The 18999-nt window shown below is 40.4% G+C and overlaps 1 protein-coding gene and 1 non-coding gene across 7 annotated transcripts in view; one reads left to right on the top strand and one right to left on the bottom strand.

The window, feature by feature from the left end:
- The first annotated feature begins 2088 nt into the window (after nt 1-2088).
- The window catches only part of Cul2 (cullin 2), a 99796-nt gene continuing 82885 nt past the window's right edge, over nt 2089-18999 (top strand). Inside the window, exons 1-3 of one of the 6 annotated variants that reach the window (XM_063253687.1) lie at nt 2089-2241; nt 3240-3330; nt 10040-10112. The gene's annotated coding sequence lies outside the window, so the exon portion shown is untranslated. Of the gene's footprint in view, nt 2242-2431; nt 2517-3239; nt 3331-10039; nt 10113-18999 lie in introns of those variants that run through there. The other 5 variants (XM_063253689.1, XM_063253686.1, XM_063253688.1 and 2 more) reach the window with 5 other exon arrangements.
- LOC111756435 (5S ribosomal RNA) lies at nt 17108-17226 on the bottom strand. The gene has a single exon (XR_002790931.1). It is a non-coding gene; the product is annotated as a 5S ribosomal RNA (ribosomal RNA).

Here is an 18999-nt window from a genome sequence, read left to right as displayed (position 1 = left end):
TTTGAATTTTTTTTTTTTTTTTTTTTTTTTTTGTAACCAGGGATCAAACTCATGACCTTGGGCTTGCTAGGCAGGCACTTATGCCTCTGAGCCAATCCCCAGTCTCAACCTTTTAAATTTTAATTAATTTTGGGCCTCCCTCTGCATTTCTTTTCTTTCTTTCTTTTTATCCTCCCTCTGCATTTCTGGCTAATCTGCAACTCAATGTATAGCCCAGGCTGACCTTGATTTGCAGAGATCCTCCTGTCTCAGGGTTCCATGTTTGAGAGCTGGGATCATGGGATCACACATACGTGCCATCACGCCAGCTCTTATTTAAATTTATTTTTAAATTTCTGAGACAGAGTGTCCCTAAATTGCTAAATTACTTAGTCTAGGATTGAGTTTGAGATTCTCCTGCCTCAGCCTTCCAAGTGCTAGAATTGCCAGTGTGTGGCCCACCAGGATGGCCCACCATCCCGGCATGCCCCAATTCCTCTAGTGTCAGCATTACCATTGGTCATTGCACCGTGGATGTCAAAGTAGGCAAAGTAAAAAGATAAAGAACATAGTATATTACGAAAATAATCTGTAAACTTGGTCTCAGGGAGTTTCCAAAAGTCTGGGGATCACACTTTGAGAATCACTAGATTAAAAGAAGGGGAGCATTAAAAAAACATTTTTATGCAAACAAAATGGTCAAATTTGGAATACAATATGTCTTTTAATACAGTACAGACTTGTGCCAGAAAAGACAGGTTTCTAGAAGAGGAGAGCGATTGATGCCCCCCCCCCCCAGAGGATCTCATTTATGTAGTCCAGGCTGGTCTTGAACTCACTATGCAGCCCAGGTTGGCCTCGAACTCATGGTGATCCTCCTGCTTCAGTTTTCCAAGTGCTGGCATTCCAGGTGCCTGTTGATGGGGTTTGATCAGGTCAGGATCCAGGCTTTTAAATGGGCTTTGAAGGATTGGCACAGTTTAGAAGAAAGGATCCAAAAGGGAAATGCTTGCTTCAAATGCACAAATCACTGACCACTGACATTTTGGTCATCAAAGGCAATTAACAAACCACGCTGGGCCTTTGTTCCCTTGTGGTTTGTGCATTTGGAAATATGTTGGGTACATTTACATTTACATTTCTGTCACTACTGACCTTTAAACTTTTTTTTTTTTTTTTTGTCTTTTTCTTTTTTATCGGTACCGGGGATCAAACTCACGACTGCCTGCTTGCAAGCAGGCGCTTATGCCGCTGAGCTAAATCCCCAGCCCCTGCCCTTTAAACTCTTAAGGCAGGAGAATGTCCCTGAGTTAGTCTATACATAAAAATCCATCAGAGATGGAGCTTGTTAGAGGGAAGGGGAGTTTGGATTATAATTATAATCTAGTAGTCTGGATTATCTGCAAAACTCATGGGTGCGTGTGGCAAGGGGTTAGTGGTGTGTGGTGTTTTAGGCATTCACGCAGACCCAGGAGTGGTGGCACACTCCTGTAATTCCATCACTTTGACATGCTGAGGCAGGAGTATCGCAAATTCGAGTCCAGCCTGGACGATTTGGCGAGACCTTGTCATAAAAATAGGTATAAAAACGAGCTGGGCATGTAGTTTAGTGTGAAGATCCTGGGTTCGATCCCCAGTAATTTAAAAAAATATTCAGGCAAGTCTGAGATGCCCCAAGGTGAAACACTTCTGTTGAAAACACCATGTTTAATTTGTCAGTTGTCCCATAACTCGGTGCGTACGGTGCCTTTTGAGCTCGGCGCACTATCTTCTCCTTGACAAGTGCATACCCCCGGGTATCCCTGCGTAGGTCGACTTCCGTGGCCTTCGAAATCTCAGGAATCTGGGCTCCCAGCGCTTGCCGTAGTGTGGAATCTACCATTGCTTCCCGTGGGGGCCTTCGGCGGCAGCGGAAGCAGACGACTGTGGTGAGTGCAGCCGGCAGTGGTGAGAACGATTGACTTATTGAGCCTGTGATCGACACGTCTGTGTCTTCTTCCCCAGGAACGGCGCCAGGCTGGGTGGCGGGGCTCCTGCGGAGGCTCGTGAGCGCCGGCGCGGGCTCGGCTCCCCCCGCGTCCCCGGGAGGGTGGCGGCGCCCGGCGGGAGGCGGCCTCGGCGCTCAGTAATGGCAGCGCGGTGAGCGGGGACGCGAGCTGACAGCCGCCGCCGCCGCCCACCTTCCTCGCCGGGGCTCGTCCTTCGCTCCTTCGGGTGCCTCCCCTCCCCTTGCCCCTGCCCCTTGTCCTGCTTCTGCGGAAGGTAACCCCGCAAAGAGTTGGAGAGCCGGGCCGCAGGCGCCGGGAAACTTCCCGGTTCTTGGGTGGCGGGGATGGTGGACAGGAGTTGGGGGCTGGAGGGCTCAGGGAAGACGGAAGCGAGGGGGAGGCCAGGAGAGGTGGTGTCCTGTCAGTGACCTCGACTCCCCGGAGGGCTGACCCGTATTCCGGCCATCCAGGGACCGGATCCCGGCCTCCTCGATCCGGCCCTCGCCGCCCTCCCTCGGCCCCATTTTCCTCCCAGAGAGGGAAGGTGAGGTGCGTGTGCTTCTGCTGATTTCCGAACCCACACGGGTGCAGAAGTCCTTGTTGGGGTGGTGGTGGTGGCATCAATCCCATGCATCCTCACCACGAGTATTTTCACTTTTGTTTTCGCAGACTGCAAGGATTGATAGCTTTGAGAAGGAGGATTCTCTGTGCATGCGAGACCTCCTGTTTACACTTAGGGGCTGGTGAAATAAGTCCTCAGACTTAGACTTGCTTACACACTGGATAGTCTGGCCCATACATTCCCTACCATTATGGGCATGCAACTATAACATCTATGGGGTGTAGGCTGTGTATTAAGTTCTCTTTTCCTCATGATTATTGTTACCAGTTGAATGACACTACTCTGAAACTTTTGTTTGCAGGTAACCAGAAAATATTAACATTTACTATTGACTCTGGCTTTTCAATAATATAAAAATCTTTGAATGAGACCTACTATGTGAACAGACTATTTTGTTCGTAGGAAAAATGAGAAATGATTACTGTTCTATTTCCTGTACCTTTTCAAGACAGGCAAAATAATTGATTAGTTATTCTGTACCTCTTTTGCCCATATTCATGATTTGGAAAACCCTTCCAAAAGAGTCACAGATGATGTAACAATTGTATGTGCATAGTATTTTGAGTTATGTTTTTTTCAGATTCTGTGTATGAGTGGGAAACATGTCTACAATGTGCATTGTTATCTTTTGAAAATTTGTTTATTTGCAGTACTGTCCATTGAACCCAGAGCCTTCACATCATCAGCTACATCCCGAGCCCTTTTTTAATTTTGAGACAGGGTCTCACTAAGTTACCTAAGGTGAGCTTGACTTATAATTCTGCCTCAGCTTTCCAGAGGGCTGGGATTACAGGTGTCTGCCATCAAAGAGGCATCTTCTGAATGTTTAGATGTTCATGTGTATCTGACATACTCTTCATATTACCCATACTTTCTGGTGACTTTAAGTATTTTTGTAAATAGAGTTTATGCATGTCTTTTATCGTTAGTAAGTTAAACTAAATGTTGTGGACCTTCTCCTAGTTTTGCCTTAAATATTAAGTATTCAACACATACACCAAGCAAGATTGCAGACATTAGAGATACAACATAGTGAGGTGATATTTCTACCCCCTTGGAGCTGTAGTTCTGCTTGGAGATGGAAAGACACAATAAGAAAAAAAAATATTGGAGAAGTTAAGTGCTATGAAGAAAGTAAAGTATGGAGATGTGACTGGGGGAAGATTATTTCACATAATACACTGTAGTCAAGAAAGGCCCTTCTGAGGTGACCTTTAACCTGATGAAGAATCTAGGCTTTTTTATTTTATTTTTTTTATTGTGGAGTCTGGCCTTGAAATCACTCTGTAGTCCAGGATGGGCTTGAACTCCCAAGGATCCTCCTGCCTCAGCCTATAGCCTCCTAAGTGCTAGGACACAGGTGTGTGCTACCACACTTGTCTGAATCTGCCTTTTGGCTTTTTTTTTTTTTGTGGTATCAGGGATTGAACTCACCTCATGCTTTAATCTGCCTTTTGGAAATTCTGATGAAAGAGTGTTTATTTCTTGGGAAATTGTGCATCGAAAAACTTGATATGATACTGGTCTTGGGGCTATCAAGCCAAAAGCATCTTGGATAAGGTGGACCTTGGTGAGAAAAGTTCATATTTTACTGTCCGAAGGAGTTTGTTTTTAATTCTTTCTTTTTTTTTTTTTTTTTGTCTTTTTCGTTTTTATCAGTACCAGGGATCGAACTCACGACTGCCTGCTTGCAAGGCAGGCGCTTATGCCGCTGAGCTAAGTCCCCAGCCCCCTTGTTTTTAATTCTTAAAGTATCCTGAAAAGATATTGGAGTATTTTATAAAGCCGAGAGTATTTGGTCTGATTCACCCTTTGAGTTTTGACTGAAGAGGAACAGAAAAACGGAGATGGACAGAGTGGTAGCCATGGGCTGCTAAGAGACAGCCGGGTTTCTGTGACGTGTTTGGGCATTCAAGGGATTTATTGAACTGGTCACAGTTTGGATCTGTGTGCAGTTGGCTGGGGCTGGGCATCTCCTGAGTTCTTCATCAGGAGGATGGTGACGCTGTATACTGAGGTAAGGGAAATAGGTTATAGGGACAGAGTTGGATTGATGAGAGCTGGTTCTTCAAGTGGAGCTGAGGAGCAGGCACTAGGATCTACAAGTCGTTAAGTTAAAAGTTCTAGATGTCATTCATTCAAGAAATGATTTCCAGCATCAGCTGTGGTGCAGGCAATATGGAGACAGTAGTTAAAAAAACAGACAAAACTCTGCCCTCTCAGAATGAAAATTCTAGTGGAAAAGGATGGAAATGCAGTGCATTAGGATTTATCTTTTGGTGTTCAAAATTTCAAATGTTAAATAGGGTGTGTTAAAATCTCCATCCACATTGTCCTTGTTACCTGGTTTCCTTTGTTGTCAGTATTAGCAGTTCCTTATATATCTTTCCAAAGATACTGCCTTTTTGTGTTGCTGGTGATCAAAATCAAGGTCTTTGCATTGAGCAAACTTCCTGCCCACTGCTTTATTTTTATTTTTATTTTTTGAGACAGGATCTTGCTATGTAGTTCAGGCTGGCCTTCAGCTCAGTGTGTAGCCCAGTTTGGCCTCAAACTCTGGGCATTCCTCCTGCCTCTGCTTTCTGAGTGCTGGAGTTGTAGGCATGTACTTCTGTGCTTGGCTTTGAGCTCTAATTTGTGATCATCCTGTCTCAGCCTCCCTGAAGATGGGATTATAGTTATGTACAACCACGCCTGGCTCTAAAGATATTTTTTGCACCTATGAGCAAGTACTGTATTTGTGTATTGTTCTCCTCACTTTTGCACAAATGGTAGCATCCTTGACCTGCTTTGATGTCTTGTATTTCTTAGAATATTTAATAGTAGTTAAAAGTTGTAAAATAAAATGAGTATACTTTAAAAAATTAGCAAAAAAGAAAACTGCTGGGGTACTGTTTTCTGATTTGGTCTCTGTCCTCTGAGTTTTTTCATTTACAGATAAATAAACTATCTGTGAGTTGTTTTAAAAGCTTTTCTTTTTGCCAGACTTTATATAAGGTTGCACTGCTCCATCTCATCTGCTGTGTCTTTGTATGGGCTGGAAAAATGTTTGGTTTTGATTAAAAAAGTCTTTTTCATTTATGGGTTATCAGTTAAGTTTTGTAAATTTATGATAGGATCAGCCCTTGAATCTTCCCATGCGTGGTTATTCAACAATTGTTGTGTAACTTGAGCCCTGTTAGTTGAATCATTTGGAGGAAGGGGATGAGGAATATTTTCTCTCAGTTGTTGTGAACTTAATTATTTTGAAGAAAGAATTAAGTTAACTCGTTCTGTAGTAAATTTGTAGTATTTTTGTACTGGTTGAAATTTTGACTTTCGGGGCTGGGGATTTAGCTCAGTGGCATGGGCGCCTGCCTTGTGGGCAGGCGGTCGTGAGTTCGATCCCTGGTACCGATAAGAATGAAAAAGAAAAAAAAAAAAAGAAATTTTGACTTTCACTGAACTACCTTTATCCACACATTTTCTGTGTAAATTGATCTAGGTACTTTTTTGAGGTTTTTTTAAAATTTATTTTTAAGACTAGGTCTTACTATACTATTCAGGCTGACCTTGAACATACTGTGTAGTACAGACTGGCCTCCAGCTTTGCAGTCCTGCCTCAGTCTCATGAGTGCTGGGATTACAGGCATTCACCACCATGCCCTGCTTGAAATTGTTCTGATTTACAGACTGTTCTGTTTAATTTTTCCTAGTATTACCTCTCTTTTGTTGTTTAATGTGGGAGTTGAAAGTGAACAGCTTCCTTTTAGTTCAGGGAGATGATCTTTGATAGAAAATACTTAGCAGTTTTGAAGCTTTGAACACCAGTGACTGTATGTGATTGGCAAGCCTATGACACTGGGGTCACTAATCCACCTCCAGGTATACAGGTGTAAGTGTCATTTGCAGATTTTAGTTATCCAAGAGATGTTCCTTTATATGTAAATAAAAGTTTAGTTGGTGAGAGTCATCCAAAGCTCTTACATGTTCATCAGAGCAACCAGAGTTAGAGATGCTAGGGGGGAGAGAGAGAGGGAGAAAGAGAGAGAGAGAGAGAAAGCAAGAGCGCAAACAACACTATCCTGTGATTCGGCGCAATGTACTGTTGCAGTTAAGACACCACTCATTTAGCAACTTAAGACTTAGAAATGTTTGCTCATCAAATGGCACACTCCTAGAGGTACACTCACAGGCACACTCACAGACCGTGCTACTCCCAGTCCAGGGTTTGACCATGCTGTCACATGTATGTCCCTGTTGTTATTTAGTGATTACATTATGTGTGTGCCAGTGTTTGTCCTCCCATCAAGTTGATAATTCATTTTTATTTCTTACCAACTGGAAGCTTCTGGAACACATCTTCAGCCCCTTTTTTGGTCTTGGGTATAGTAAATGTTTAATGAGCACCTGTTATCTCAGTAAGAAGTCTTGTTCATTAGAACTAACAGGTTACTTGGAATGGAATGTTGAATGTACCGTTTGTAAGTATTCTGTTGAAGAAGAGAGGTACAGATACTTAAATTTTTACAATGTTGCAATACTGTTAGAGAAAATTGCAAAGGTGGGAACTAAGGTGTGTCATTTACCCATCATTTTTTATTATTAACAGTTTATACAGTTAGCATAGTGATCATAATCAGAAAATTAGCAGTGATAAAAAGCTAGTAACTAATCTGTAGGTTTTGTTTGACTCTGCCATTTTCCTGCCAGTGCCTTTGTTGTGTTTCAGGATTCAGTCTGGGAGCAGACTTCACACTTTGTTGTTGTGTCTCATCAGTCACTTTTGGTCTGTGATAAGTTTTCGTTTCCTCTTTACTGACTTTCACACTTGTGTTGAGTGTGGCCAGTCACTTTGTGGAATATCTTCCCATGCAGGTTTGCTGTTTTCTCTTAAGGGGGAGGTTGTGCACTTTGGCACGAGTACTGCAGCAAGGATCTTAAATCCTCCTCAGTGTGTGGAATCTTGGGGTGCAGGACGTCATGGTAACCTGTTAGAGTTGATGGTGACTCTCATTTGGTTAGGATAGCATTACCACACCTCCCTCCCTCCTTTCCTTCACTGAGAGTGGGTCTTACTCTGGGGTTCAGGTTGGCCCCAAGTGTTCTGCTTTGGTTTTGTGTTTTTCTTCCTCTTCTCCATTGGAGTTAACCCGGAGGGAGGAGCCCTTCTGCCTGGTGTGCTGGAGGTTGCCTACGTGTCCCACCTACGTGGGAGGCTGCTACAGGTGGATAACTTGCACACGTGAGTGCAGTGTCATAACAGCCTGTCTCAAAAGAAAAGAAAGCAGATAACGATCTGATCCTAGTCTATATCTATTTGTATATAATAATTTGTTTTTATTGGTTTTGAGGTGTGGACATTTATTTTTCTCTAAGGCTTATAATCTGACACCTACTTTGCCACTTACTACTTTTAGGTTGGCTGTTTGTCCTTTCAGCCTAGCCCTATCTTTTCTTTAGGAAGCCACTTTTATTTTCTGGCCGCATCAGAGAGTCTATGATGAACCTACATTTCTTTGCTGTGGCCTTGGTGTTTCTAAGGAGCTCTTCTTTACTGGAAAATGGTGTTTAGAAACTGTGACCTGGGATCTCTGTATTTGTGCTATGAGGTGCATGAACTAGAAATATGTGCATGTGTATGAATCCATGCAGCATCTGTGTTTACTGATGCATCTTTTAATTAGTGCACGTGCATGTGTGTGTGGATTTGTGTGTTAGAAGTCCGTGCATCCCGATACCTTCATTTCCAGTCCAGTAGCACAAAGTTCAGGCTGATCTTCTTCCTTCATTTGTAACTGCCGTTCTCTGACCAGAGGAAATAGAAAATTTGTTATAGATACAGTGCTGATCTGGTAATAGTAAGTCACTGAAATAATGAGTAATACAAAAAGAATAGTATCTCCAAGTAGCCTTAAGACTTTAGAGAAATTTTAAGGGTTCTCTTCTGATTTGACTGCTTGAACAAAATAATGGCATTCTGTCTTTGTAGTTATAAATACTGTTTTGATTAGAAAGCATCCATTTAAATTATTTTCAGAGAGGACTTTGTGTTGAGATTCAGATAGTGTTTTCATGTGTCGTAACTGTTTTTTTGAGTTAGGTCTTGCTGTGTAGTTCAGGCTGGCCTTGTACTAGCAGCGATCCTCCTGCCTCAGCCTCCTGAGTGCTGGGATTACAGCATGCACCACCACACTGGTTACAGGTATCCTAACTTTGTTGTACGTGTGAGCTAGATTTTTAAGCACTTAGAATAAAGGTAGTATTTTGGGGAGGAGTAAAATACAAAATAAAGTATATGCTTTCACCATCTTTAAGTGACATTAGTTGCATTCACAATGTCATGGTAACCATTGCCACCGTTTCTGAAACATTTCATTACTACCAGTCGAACTTTGCAGTCTTGAGTTTCTGTCTCCCCTCACCATCTCACGTTGCCCTGTGCAGGCCTCTTAGAGGTGTGTGCCACTGTGCCCAATGGGAGTTTTAAATTTTTTTTTTTTTTGTCTTTTTCCTTTTTATCGGTACCAGGGATCGAACTCAAGACTGCCTCCTTGCAAGGCAGACGCTTATGCTGCTGAGCTAAATCCCCAGCCCCGAGTTTTAAATTTTGATGAAGACCAATTTGTTCATAATAAGCACCTTACATAAATAGGTTCATAAACTATTTGTTGTTGTCCGTCTGGTTTGTTTAATTTCATGTAATTTTTAAAAAGGCTAATCTGTGTTAGAACATGTATCAAAACCCTTATGGTCAAGTAATATTCTGTTGTATGTAATACTACACTTACATGTTGATGAATGCTTGGGTGGTTTGTTTGTTTTCACATACGCTTTTTTTTTTTTTTTTTTTTTTTGTTACTGGGGATCGAACTCATGACCTTGCACTTGCCAGGCAGGTGCTTATGCTGCTGAGCTAAATTCCCAGCCCTGTTACCACTTTTTTTTGGGGGAGGGGGCAGGAGTGGCAGTGGTGGGGTTCTGGGGGCTGCATACATTTCCTTTGCACTGAGCCAAATCCCCAACCCTTTTTAGTTTGAGATGAGGTCCTGCCAAGTCACTAAATTGTGGAGGCTGGGCTCAATCTTGTGATTTGCCTGCCTTAGACTCTCTGGAGTACTGTGATTAAGCATGTGTGCTCCGTGCCTGGCTTGATTTTACTTTTTGCTCAAAATACTGGTATGAACATGGGTGCACCCATGTCTGTCCCTGGCTTTCAGTTCCTTTTTGGCTTTCAGTTCCTTTTTGTATGTATGTCTGAGAGCGATTACTGGGTCATAGTGTGATTGCTAGTTTAGTACTTCGAGGAACCAGGTAAGTGGCTGCATGGTTTTATATTCTCAGTACAGCACACAGAGCTTTCAGCTTTTTCTCATGCTAGACGTGTTCTTTGTTGTAAGTTTGAATAATGGTTGTTTACTGTCTGTGATTTGTTATTTCTTTACTTATTTTTTTGTGTTTTTTGAGACAGGCCATGTAGCCCAGACTGACCTCAAACTTGTGGCATTCCTCCTGCCTCGGTTCCCCAAGTTCTAGGACTTCAGGTGTGCACTACCATGGCTGACCTCTATCTGTGTTTTTGATTTATGTTTCATGGGTCACTTGTAATACTGAACATCTTTTTGCTATTTGTGTATCTTAGAAGTGTGTATTCCACTCAATTTTAAATTGGATTGAGTGTTTTTTGTTTCTGTATTGAGGAAAGAACCCAGAGCCTCTCCACTGAGCTGCATCCCCAGATCTTTTTTATTTGAAAACAGGGTCTTACTCACTGCCTAGGCTGGGCTCAAGCTCTAGAGTGCTGGGTTGAAGCTCTGTTTTAATGAAGACCAGTTTGCCTGTTGATTTTCTTTTGTTGCCTTTGCTTTTGGTGTTATGTCTAAGAATCATTGCTAGATGTGCTCGTGTGAGGCTTTCCCCTTATGTTGCCCTCAAGAGTTACGGTTTTAACTCTTAGGTTTATTTATGTCTTTGAATATAATGTGAACATATTTTCAATGGATTAGCAGTGTGCAACTCTATGTTGATGCTTACAGTTAGGCAGTCCAAATGCTGATTAGCTCAGAAGTTAACTTTCAGAGACTAGAGTGAGTGCAGTTACTGGGAAAATACTGGATGAAGACCAGGGAAATAGTGGGAGATTATTCTGATTAAAGGTTTTGCATTTCTTCCTACCCAGATGGGTAAACATCAGAATGAAGTACTTGTGAGAGATGGAGAGAAGGAAAATGTTTTAGATAGGAATTGTGGACTAAGAGAAAGAGCAAAGGCACGAAGACAGCAGTGTAGCATTGGTGTTTATTAGACTCAAGAGCAAAGAAGGAAAAACAAAATTACAGAGAGGAGTAGAAGATTCTGCCTTACGTTAATTGTCTTAGTCACTTTCCTAGCAGTGAGATACAGTACCTGACACTCATAACTCCGTGGAAGAAACTGTTATTTTGGCTCACAGTTTGCAAAAGTGTCAGTCCATAGCCAGCTGGCCCCAGGCAGGACAGGATGGCAGCATCACCCAGCAGAGGAGAGATGGCTCCTCTGTATACCGGTAAGCAGAGAAAGACTGAATAAAGGGAGGCGAGGATAAGAGAAGCCCTTGCAGGCCACACTCAGTGACCCCCTCTGCACACCAGCTCCACCTCCAGCACAGGCCAGTACAACTCAGCAGTGAGCGGACCCTGGATTGGTCATTGTGCTCATCTGTGTGTGCTGGAGGCTTTGGCGGGGCATTTAGGTGTAAAGCACAATTTAGCAGGGGTTGGTACAGCGCAGTGTATTTATGCATATTGTCTTCTTTGGTTTTTGTGTGAAGTGTGTGTGGTGCTGGGGATTTGAACCTGGTGCCATTACTCTGGAGTTAAATAGTGAGCTCTTGACTGGCCGACTTGCAGTACTGGGATCAATCAGACAGGCGTTCTGCCAGTGAGCTACATCCCACCCTTTCACTTTAAAAATTTAATCTTTATTTGGTACTGGGGATTGAGCCCAAGGCCTTTGCACTGAGCTCTCTTATTTGCTTTGCTTTTTTTCTTTTATTCTCTTTTTGTTCTGTCCCTTTTCTTTCCTCCTCCCACCTCCCTTATTCCCTTTCTCATTTAAACATTTTCTTCTCAATTCCCAATTCTATTATACATTTTGGTCCTTCTTTACACTTTTGGTTTCTTAGGCCAGAGAAACAATATGGTGTTTAAACCTGTGTGTCCAGTTTATTTCACTTAAGCGTATAGTCTCAAGGTGCATCTATTTGCATGGCTTGAGTGTATCCTTCTTTATGGCAGAGTAGTACTCCACTGCAGAAAAAAAACAGCTTCTTTATCCATTGATTGGATTTTCCTAGCATTTGGGCTGTTCCCAAGATATGGCTTTTACAAACTGTGGTGCTATAAGCACGAGTGTGCATATATTGCTGTCGTATGATGCTGTTAATTCTTTTAGGAAGATACCAAGAAGGCCAATAGTTAGGTCCAGGTGGATCTCTAGCTCTAATTTTTTTTTTCAATTATATCTTAATTTTATTTCTTGGTTGAGGAAGACTAGGCCACTCAAAACATCAAAGAAATGTTTGGAATTGATATATATTTAGAAAAACGATGAATGACAAAATAAAAAACAGAAAGGATTCTGTTGTTAGGAAATGAGTCTCCTGGATGAAGATTCATAGGTAAAAGTGACACTTCAGATGAGGGTTTGACCTAGAGGATCCTTAAGATACTTTTCAAACCTGGAATTATCTGAGTCTGTGAAAATAGAGGAACCCTGTAAATCTTCACTCCTGTTATTCATGCGACTCCAGCTTTGTCAGGCCACTACAGGTGTACTGTGTTATGGCCGTTGTCTGGTCTCACATTGGCCCTAGTTTTTGAGGAGTCTCCACACTGATTTTCATAGAGGCTGCATCAAGCTATACCCCACCAACAGTGGAGAAGGGCTCCTTTTTCCCCATAGCCCCTCTAGCGTTTGTTATGAGTTGATTTCTTGATAATAGACGTTCCTTCTGGAGTGATAGGGAATCTCAGAGTTTTCATTTGTACTCTTGAATGACCAGTGATGTTGAACAGTTTTTTATGTATTTATTTGCTGTTTCTATTTCTTCATCTGAGAGATGCATATTCATTTTGGATACCTCTTTTTAGATCATTTCTTTACATTTGAGGGGTTTTTTTTGAGTTCTTTATATATCATAGGTATTAGTCTATTGAGGAACAGTTAAGTTTTTTTCACATTTTGTGGGTTGTCTTTTCACTCGGTGGTTTCTTTTGCTGTGCTGGGGAGCAAACTCATGACTTTGTGCTTGCCAGGCAGGCGCTGTGTTGCTGAGCTATATCCCTGACCCCCCCAAAAGCTTTTTTATATGAGATTCTAAATGTTGATTCTTTGTGATATTTCCTGTGCAATAGGGGTTTTGTTCATAAAATATTTGCCTACACCAATGTCTTCAAGAGTTCTACCTATTCTATCTTCCAGGAGGTTTAGTGTTTCTGTTTTTATATTTAGAATTTTGATCCATTTTAATTATAGTTTAGTGCATGGTGAAAGATATGAGTCTAGTTTTACTCTTCAGCAACTAGAAAGCCAGGTTTTCCAGCACCACTTATTAAAGAGGTGTGATCTTTCTTCTAGTAAGGTGTCTGGTTCCTTCATCAAAGATAAGGTGGCTAAATGTGTCTGGAGTTGTTTCTGCATCTTCTAATGTGTCCATTCATCTGTGGGTCGTTTTTTTTTTTTTTTTTTGCCTGTATCACAGTAGCTTTACATAATTTCAAGTCAGGGATTGTGATGCTCATGTTGCCTTTCCCAGGATTGCCTTTGCTATTCTAGGTCTCTCTTGGTTCCAGATGAATTTTAGGATTGTTTTCTCTAATTCTATGAGATATGCTGTTGGACTTTTGATTGATATTGCGTTGATCTATATAACAGTTTAGAAGTATGGCCATTTTCACTATATTGGCTCTTTTATCTAAGAGGACATGATAATCTTTCCATTTTCTAATATTCTCTTCAATCTCCTTTTTCAGAGTACTATAGTTTTCAATTAGATCTTTTTTTTTTTTTTTGTCTTTTTCGTTTTTATCGGTACTGGGGATCGAACTCATGACTGCCTGCTTGCAAGGCAGACGCTTATGCCGCTGAGCTAAATCCCCAGCTCAATTAAGATCTTTTATACTTCCTTAATTACATTGATTCCTAGGTATTTCATTTTTTGGGGATGTTTTTGTGAAAGATGTTTCCCTGATTTCTCTATCAGTGAGTTTGTTACTTGTGTATATGAATAAGAGTGACAGTGAACATCCTTGTCTTGTTCCTGATTTTAGAGTGAAAACTTTCTGCTTTTGTACATTTAGTATGATGTTGGCTGTTGGTTTGTGATAGATGGCTTTTATCAGATTGAAATAAAGACCATCTATTACACTTTTCTGCAGGATTTTTTCATGAATGGGTGTTGGACCCTGTCAAATGTTTTTGCATCTATAGAGGTGATCATATGGTTTTTGTCCTTGGCTTAGTTAATATGATGTATTAGATTTATAGATTTGCACATGTTGAAACATTCTGTATACTTGTGATGATCCCTACTTGGTTATGGTATGTAATCTTGATGATTTGCTGCGTTCTATTTGCTACTCTCCTATTCAGGATTTTTGCATCTATGTTCATTAGGGAGCTTTTATGCCTATAGTTCTTCTTTTGCTTGGCTCCTTCTCTGGTTTTGGTATTAGGTAATGCTTGCTTCCAGGAATGAATTTGGAAGTGTTGCTTCTCTTTCTGGTTCATTAAAGTGTTTGAGAAGTAGTGGCATTAGATTTTTCTCTAAATTGCTTATAGAATTCAGCAGTGAATCCATTAGGCCTGGGCTTTTCTTTGTTGTAGGTTTTTAATTCGATTTCATTGACTGTTGCTTTATTTACAGTTTTTGTATCTTCATGATTCAGCTTTGGTAATCAAATGTATGTATTTAGGAATTTGTCCGTTTCTTCTATGTTTTCCATCCAATTAGAATATAGGTTTTCTTTCTTTTTCTGAGTCCATTGTATTTCAAGGATTAAGAAAAAAAAGAAGAAAAAGGAAAAAAAAAAAACTACAACAAAATTTCAAAATACACTCATCAGGGAGCAGCAATGGTGCATATATTGTGCATTGTCATCCCCAAATAGAATACAGGTTTTCAAGGTAGGTACGGATAATTTTCTGGATTTTTAAAGAATCTGTTGTGATTTCACCCATGTTTTATTCCTAATTGCTTGAATTTGAGTCCATTTTTGATAAAGTTGGCTAAGGATTTATCAATTTTATTTTAATCTTTTTTTTTTTTTTTTTTTTTTTTGAGGCGGGGTTTTGCTATGCAGTTTAGACTGGCCTTGAGCTCACTTTGTAGCCCAGGCGGGTCTCTAATTTGCAACAATCCTCCCACCTCAGCCTCCTGAGTGCTGGGATTACAGGCGTGAGCCACCAGGCCTGGCAACTTTATTTAATCTTTCAAAGAATTCACTCTTCAATTCATTGATTCTTTTATTCTCTTTAATTGCCGCCCTGATCTTTGCAGTTTCTTCCTTTGCGTGAGCTTTGGATTTGACTTGCTCTTTTTCTGGTTCAACATTAGGTTTATTTGAACTCGCTCTGTTTTTCTGATGTGGGAATTCATTGCCATAAATTTGCCTCATAGGACTGCTTTCATTGCATCCCATAAGTTCTGGTATGTTGTATTGGCATTATGATTTAATTGTACAAATTGACTAATTTCTTTAGTTTCATCTGTGATATATTGGTCTTTCTTTTTTTTTTAATTATTTAAAAAAATTTTTTTATCAGTACTAGGGATGGAACTCATGACTGCGCGCTTGCAAGGCAGGCGCTTATGCTGCTCAGCTAAATCCCCAGCCCCTGATCCATTGGTTTTTTAAGGGCGTGTATTTAATTACCATGTTTATGAAGTTCTCTTGGTTTATTTTGACTTTAATTTCTAATTTCATGACAATATAGTCTGAGACATGCATGGGGTAATTTGAATTCCTTTTCATTTGCTTAAGCATGTTCTGTGAGTTTGAATGCGGTCTCTAGGACTGTCCCATGTCCTTGTGTGCAGATGAGAAGAATGTGTATTATGTTGTGGGATGAGACACTGCAGACCTCTACTATGTTCATTTATTCAAAAGTAGATTCAGCTCTGATATTTCTTTGTTGATTTTTTGGTCTAGGTGATCTGTCTGTGACGCAGAGGTCTTGAACTCTCCCATTGTAGTTTATTACTGCTTATTTGATTTTTTTTTGTTTTTCTTTTCTTTTCTTTCTTTCTTTTTTTCTTTTTTTTTTGTACTGGGGATTGAACTCATGACTTCTCCCTTGCCAAGCAGGTGCTTATGCCACTGAGCCAAACCCCTGGCCCGCTTATTTGATCTTTCATGTTTGTTTACATAGTTGGGTGTGCTGGTATTTGGTGTATATATATTTAAGGTTGCTATCTTTTCCTCTTGCATTGTTCATTTAATAAGTATGGTAATGACTTTGTCTCTTAGTCAGTCTTGGCTTGAAAATCCACTTTGTCTGCAGTAGAATAGCTACCCCTACTATTTTCTGGGTCCCTGTGTCTGGAGTATTAATTTTCTATCCTTTGTCTTTCTTTGGATTTCTTTTTGAATTAAATATTTCTTGTATGCAGCATATTGTCAGATCTTGCTTCTTGTTTCATTCTGCCAATCTGTTCCTTGTGATTGGTGAATTGAGATCATTAACTGTATGTATTGACATCCTTCTCATGTTATTTTCATATTGTTGATTCCTTTTTTTCCGCTTGTGTTTAATTGCGAATTCATTCTGTTGGGATTCATGGAGATGTAGTCTTTGTTATGTCATTCTTCAGAACATTTTAGAGTGCTGGTTTGGAGTTATTTTCATATTGTTGATTCCTTTTTTTCTGCTTGTGTTTAATTGCAAATTCATTCTGTTGGGATTCATGGAGATGTAGTCTTTGTTATGTTGTTCTTCAGAACATTTCAGAGTGCTGGTTTGGAGTTCATTTCCCCAGTTGTTCTTTGTCATGGAAGTATCTTATTTATTTTTCTTTTTTTTTTTTTTTTTTTTTGTACCGGGCAATCAAACTCATGACTGCACACTTGCAGGGCAGGTGCTTATGCTGCTAAGCTAAATCTCCAGCCCAGAAGTATCTTATTTCTCCAGCAGTTGTTTTTTTTTTTTTTTTTTTTTTTTTGGTACTGGGAATTGAACTCAGGGCTTCATGCTTACAAGGAAGGTGCTGTGCTGCTGAGCTACAGCCCTGTCCCCTCCATTAATTTTGAGAGTAGGAAATTTTTTGGAGAAAAGCAATGGTGAATAGGAATAGTGGAATGGTGAACTGGAATCCCTCCTGAGAGACAGGAAGGGTCCTGAATAGATTGCCAATGAGCCTGCCTCTCAAAGGAAGTTTTGTAGAGCAAAATCATGAGGCAGGTACAATGTGATTCAAACTTACGATCAACCAATAAGATTGCAAGTTTATTTATTTATTTTTTTAAAATTTATTTATTTATTTATTTATTTATTTTTTATAAGCCTACAGCACCCGGTATTCCCAGGGGGTCTCCCATCCAAGCACTAACCAGGCCCGACCCTGCTTAGCTTCCGAGATCAGACGAGATCGGGCGCGTTCAGGGTGGTATGGCCGTAGACTAAGATTGCAAGTTTAATGCTTAGATAACATTGATCTAATGGTAGCATTGGTACATGGGTGACATCATCAACCTTGGTCGGTAATGTACCGTCTTAGTCTTGTCTTTAGTCTTAGTCTTAGCCTTAATTAGTTTTGGTGGTCTTAGGTGGGAGACGAAGCCCCACCCAACAAAGGGGTTAATGGGAAATTTCAATAATCCCCTTGTTTATCCCTTAGGGAAGTATGTAAAAGTAACTATTGTAATTTTAATCTTCAGATGGGTCTCCAACCTATCTTATTTGTGTTGTTATTATCTGCACTAACTCCTCAAGGGCCCAACCCTGTCTGGCTGCCTGTTATACATCTACTTAATTTAGCAGCCTGTAATATCCCCCCTCTGAAGAGGTATTCCTGTCTATTAGGGAAGAAGGCTGCTTTGAGCTGAGAAGGGTTGGTGTAGGGCACCAGAGTCAGGGGCCTTGGTTAGAAGTCGTGTTGCAGTTTAGTAGTTATGAATTCCCTGTATGAGGTTGATCCAGTGCATCCTGGTAGAGTCTGGCACCTTTGTTGTTGGTTCCATTTGCATGATCACTTGGAGTTTGGCAGCCTCTAGACAAGAATGAACACAATTTTCCAAGTAATTAAAACATATATAGTCAGAGCATTAGTGCTACAATAGAAAAGCAGATTGGAGAGCCATGTGTAGAAACATTGCGAGAGATTTGGAGTAGTTGCCACTTTAGACCCCTTGCTGATGGAGTTTATCTAGTTTGATATTTTTTTATTATAAGTTCTTTTAGTTTAGCTGTAAGAAGATGGAGAGAAGGAATTTATTTAGGGACTCATTGAGATTTTATAGATTCCCCTGTAGGTTTACCTGGCTTAACCATAGTGCTCACCTGCTGGTGTAACTGTAAACTGACAGAAGAGGGTCAGCGATTAGTTTTGTACTTTTTTTTTTTTGGTACCTGGAATCAAACTCATGACCTTGTGCTTGCCAGGCAGGTGCTTATGCCACTGAGCTAAATCTCCAGCTGGTTTTGTTTTTATACATCTTTTGGTTATATTTTTTTGCTGGGTATTTAAGCAAAGTTAAAGTGAGACCTGTGTTAATCAAAATTACCCTCTTGCTGTCTGTCTATCAAGGTCAGTTGAGTTTCCTCAGGCATTACCTTGGAACCATGGATGGAGCCTCTCAATGTCACCATAAGGACAGGTCACATCCTTGCTTGACAGTGTTGCTTTCTGTGAAACTTTTCCCTTTTGATGACCCTCCTTTGGCACACTATTCTCCATCAATTTTGCAAGATAGTTTTTCAGGGTATATCAGTCGGGGCTGGAGGTTTTCTTTTTGAACTTGAAATACTTTAAGCTCTCCTTGGCTTGATTGCTTGTGTTGAGAAGTCTGCTGTGATTCTGATGGGCTTTCATTATAGATAATGTTTTTCCTCTCTAACAACTCTTAATATTCTGTTCCTATGTCGGACTTCTGGAATCTTGACTGTTTCTTATTTGCCTTTGTATAGATTTTTCTTGATTGTGGCTAATGAGATGTCTATATGCCTCACTTATCTGTATGTCAAATTATTTTTCCCTGCTAGAGAACTGTTTTGCCATTACTTCTGTGAACAGGCTTTTAATGTCATTTGTGCCATCTCCTGCTTTTCCATTGACTCTGATCAATTTTTGCATTATCTAGCAACTGTTGAATTTATTTTTTGTGATTACATGCTGTTTTAAAGAAATCTTTCTTTTTATGATTGCTAATTGCAATCTTCTGTATCTGATTTTTT

This window comes from Cavia porcellus, unplaced genomic scaffold, assembly GCF_034190915.1.
Source record: "Cavia porcellus strain 051 isolate PalLab524CR breed Dunkin Hartley unplaced genomic scaffold, mCavPor4.1 scaffold_7, whole genome shotgun sequence".
In the NCBI taxonomy this organism is placed as follows: domain Eukaryota; kingdom Metazoa; phylum Chordata; class Mammalia; order Rodentia; family Caviidae; genus Cavia; species Cavia porcellus.
Note: the sequence above shows the minus strand (reverse complement) of the source record. Positions and strands in the feature narration are given on the sequence as shown.